At 42.6% G+C, this 4274-nt stretch overlaps 1 long non-coding RNA gene across 1 annotated transcript in view; it reads left to right on the top strand.

Moving 5' to 3' along the window:
• The first annotated feature begins 1946 nt into the window (after positions 1-1946).
• The window catches only part of LOC138355020 (uncharacterized), a 4778-nt gene continuing 2450 nt past the window's right edge, over positions 1947-4274 (top strand). Inside the window, exons 1-2 of the long non-coding RNA XR_011223802.1 lie at positions 1947-2019; positions 3711-3788. This is a non-coding gene — a long non-coding RNA (uncharacterized lncRNA). The remainder of the gene's footprint in view (positions 2020-3710; positions 3789-4274) is intronic.

Raw genomic sequence — 4274 nt, 5'->3', positions numbered from 1 at the left:
TGCCTATGATATAATGATACACACAACTGGGTATGCTGATGATATAATGATACACACAACTGGGTATGATGATGATATAGATACACACCACTGGGTATGCTGATGATATAATGATACACACCACTGGGTATGCTAACATGCAGAACACTCTTAACTCTGTATTAGACTCATGTCAGGACCTAGGTTTAATTATCTCAGCAGAGAAAATAAAGATACTAAATCGGCGCCCACCCAGGCAGGGAGGAGCTGTTCGCAAGATGCAATTGCCTGATGGCTCCCAGCTTGACTATGTAAACAGATTCAAATACCTTGGCCTTGAGGTGCCACTGTATAGTCCTGTTGTATTCAGACTCTGTCGTCAGTATAAAGAGAGGCTCCGAGCTCTCAAGGCTGTTGCAGGTTATCACTCAGGCTATGGTGCCAATGTCAGAATTGTCAAAATGATGTACCTTGCATACATCAGATCTTTAGTGGATTATGCTGCACCTCTGCTTGTTTTGATGCCTGAAAGAAAGCTTGGAGGGCTTGAAAAATTGCAGAACGAAGCCTTGAGGATAATCCTTGGTTGCCCTCGTACAACAAAAGATACTTAATATGAGAAAGGAACTTAATATTCCGAGCGTTGTTGATCGTGTTACTGAAATTAACTGTCAAATTAGTATTAAAATGCTTAGGCTAACTCATCCTAGTCCTTGCACAGAAGCCCTCCAGAATTTCTTTATTGAAGATCAGCATTGTTCCAAATGGATAACAAAAACTGGAACTCAACTCAGAATGTATCAGCTTCATGATTTGTACCAAGAGAAACAACAACGGCACTTTCCTGCACCGTGGGAGGTTACACCCTTTCCAGTTTTAATCCCTCCCTTTCCACCCAAGAAGCAAATTAGAAATCAGCCCAAACTTCGTCTTGAGGCAAAGCTAAACGCCTTAAGCCATATTGATGCTCTGTCCACAGAGAATTCTCTCTCTCAAATCATATACACTGATGGTTCCCTACACCGCACCACGGGTGCAACTGGAAGTGCAGTTGTTCTGACAATGGGCGATGGCCTATACTTTGAGTGGGGAGTCCGTATAAACAATTGGGCCTCTACCTTTCAGACTGAACTATTTGCTTGCTCCTTGCACTGAAATGTGTACAAGTCTCCAAGCTTGATACATTAATTGTAAGTGACTCCTTATCATCCTTAAATGCTCTCAACTCTTTAAGACATAACTGTAACATGCTCGTGTCCGAAGCTAGGCACAAATACAACAAAATTATTAAGGATGGTAACAGAGTCCATTTTATGTGGTCTCCATCTCATGTTGGCCTCCAAATGCATGATAGAGCTGATAAGTTAGCCAAAGAATCTGCCTTTAAAGGAGACGTATGAGTGTAGCCTTGGATTGTCAATGAGCAATCTGAGAGCAGCAGTACACCGAGAACTTCAACAAGATCTTGTAGATCTGAGGCAAAGTGAAATTGACACCAGTAATTCCATCTATCATCATACTATCATGCAAGAGGAGCCACACATCTATGGATCATCCAATAAAATCAGCAGACTTCTAGATGTTACTACTGTTCGGCTTAAACTGTGTTTCAACTCTCTCTGGGATTTCTAATTATCTGCTGATGTAGACCTAACCAAATGTAAACTGGGTCAACAAGCACACCGTCTGTCACTATGTGATGGAGTGCCAAAAGACTTCAATTGAATTGAATTGAATTGAATTCAGAGACAATTTTATAATAAATGTTCCAGAGATGTTTAAATATTTCATTCAAAACGATCTGCTACCAGAAATCTTAGCCAAATATCCCCTATTTGCTAACTAAGATAAGTAAATGATAAGTAAATTGTCTCGCCAATTATATATACGAGGGAATGATTAAGGGTCGAGGGACGAAATGCGCATTGCTGCCCTCATCTGTGACGTCACAGCATCATTCGTGCTAGTATCAACAGAGCGGCCATTTTGTCGTCAGTGCAGTCAGCGGACAGAGGACAAACGCTTCATGCAAATATTATCGTAAGTAAACACTTATATTTTATTATATTATTAGATTCTAGTGCTGGCTACAGTGCTGTGTATGTGTAGGCGAGGCCGGGCAGTGCTGGTGTATGTGGAGGCGAGGGGCAGTGCTGGTGTATGTGGAGGCGAGGCCTGGCAGTGCTGGTGTATGTGGAGGCGAGGCCTGGCAGTGCTAGTGTATGTGGAGGCGAGGGGCAGTGCTGGTGTATGTGTAGGCGAGGGGCAGTGCTAGTGTATGTGGAGGCGAGGGGCAGTGCTAGTGTATGTGGAGGCGAGGCCTGGAAGTGCTATAGTGTATGTGGAGGCGAGGGGCAGTGCTGGTGTATGTGGAGGCGAGGCCTGGCAGTGCTAGTGTATGTGGAGGCGAGGGGCAGTGCTGGTGTATGTGGAGGCGAGGGGCAGTGCTGGTGTATGTGGAGGCGAGAGGCAGTGCTGGTGTATGTGGAGGCGAGGCCTGGGAGTGCTAGTATATGTGGAGGCGAGGGGCAGTGCTGGTGTATGTGGAGGCGAGGGGCAGTGCTAGTGTATGTGGAGGCGAGGCCTGGTAGTGCTATAGTGTATGTGGAGGCGAGGGGCAGTGCTGGTGTATGTGGAGGCGAGGGGCAGTGCTGGTGTATGTGGAGGCGAGGGGCAGTGCTGGTGTATGTGGAGGCGAGGGGCAGTGCTGGTGTATGTGGAGGCGAGGCCTGGCAGTGCTAGTGTATGTGGAGGCGAGGGGCAGTGCTGGTGTATGTGGAGGCGAGGCCTGGCAGTGCTAGCGTATGTGGAGGCGAGGGGCAGTGCTGGTGTATGTGGAGGCGAGGCCTGGCAGTGCTAGTGTATGGAACTGAGGACTCAGGCCCCAGGGCCTGGGCACAGGGGCCTGAGCACTGCTGAGGGTTAGCCAACATGAGAAGGTTGTGTTGATTGCCTGAAATTATTTAAATTGTTTAATGTATTGAATGGCATTTTTCAAGTTACATTTTTTAAATTACTGAACTAGGTTCTAAATTTTTTTAAATTTTGCCACGAGGGGGCGAGTTTATTGGGCAGAGCCACTAATCTTGTGAGTGGACACACCGCCATAGCAGCATGTACAACACTCTCCAATAGGAAAAAAACCCGCTGGGTTCTAGGCTAGGTTAGGCTCATCTGTAATAATTGAATTAAGCCTAGCAAAGCCTAGAACCTAGTTCAGTAATTTAAAAAATGTTGTAACTTGAAAAATGCCATTCAATACATTAAACAATTTAAATATTTTCAGGCAATCAACACAACCCTCTCATGTTGGCTAGCCCTCTCTCATGTTGGTCAATAATTTAATTATTTTTTTATGGAGTAATCTTTGCTATATTGATAGTGCTTGTTGTGTGTCTGCAGGTGCATTCAGTGTGTGTACGATACCTGATGTTAAAAAATTATTTCTTTCTCTTTCATGCTCTCATTTAGACGTTTGGCCTCGACGAGGTTCAGTCTTGTGACTGGTCTGTGGCACGTTTTTGTTGAAATGTAGTCTTTTCGAGACTACATTTCAAATGTAGTGTGTGTGGAGGCGTGTATGTTAGGTATTACCTAACATACACGGTCTAATATATCTATCTGTGTGAAATAGATTAAATCCATTTATTTGATATTCAGCCAATAGTTCTGTATTTTCTACATTCATCCATGTTTTGGTAAGTGCAATAATATGTATTGTTTCATTGCAGATTAGAGATTCTAGATAGTTCTAGATTTCCGAAGTACTGAAACGCGCGCCATACAGGCTCGGTGGATCTAGGTGCAAGGTAAAATTATTTACATTTACTTGTTTTTTATTTATATGCATATATATATATGCCTAAGTTTTGAAAGTGAACAAATTGTTTACAATGGTTTATAATTTTATCAGTGTCAGACACAATTACATCTTACAATTACATCTGCTCATTACAAAATACTCTTTAAAAAATTACTTCTTAACAATAAGAGCATATAAATATATCCATAATCATCTGTATCAAACCTTATTACAGGTAAAACCAGTAGGTAGTCTACTGTATTTTATCAAACCCTTATTAGAATAATAGATCTTGTAATAATTTTGCAAAAATAGTGGCATTTACTATTTTTAAAAGATTATTAAAAAATTTACTGATATGGTGCATTCGGAAGACAAACCAAATTTTTCACTTTTGACAATTGAGCACCTGCTACATCCTTGTAGCAGGTGCTACAGGTGCTACATCCATCCATTGGTTTCAACCCTTTTACCCTGTTGTAGCTCAGTCGAT

The sequence above is a fragment of the Procambarus clarkii genome, chromosome 6 (assembly GCF_040958095.1).
Source record: "Procambarus clarkii isolate CNS0578487 chromosome 6, FALCON_Pclarkii_2.0, whole genome shotgun sequence".
NCBI classification, from domain to species: domain Eukaryota; kingdom Metazoa; phylum Arthropoda; class Malacostraca; order Decapoda; family Cambaridae; genus Procambarus; species Procambarus clarkii.
Note: the sequence above shows the minus strand (reverse complement) of the source record. Positions and strands in the feature narration are given on the sequence as shown.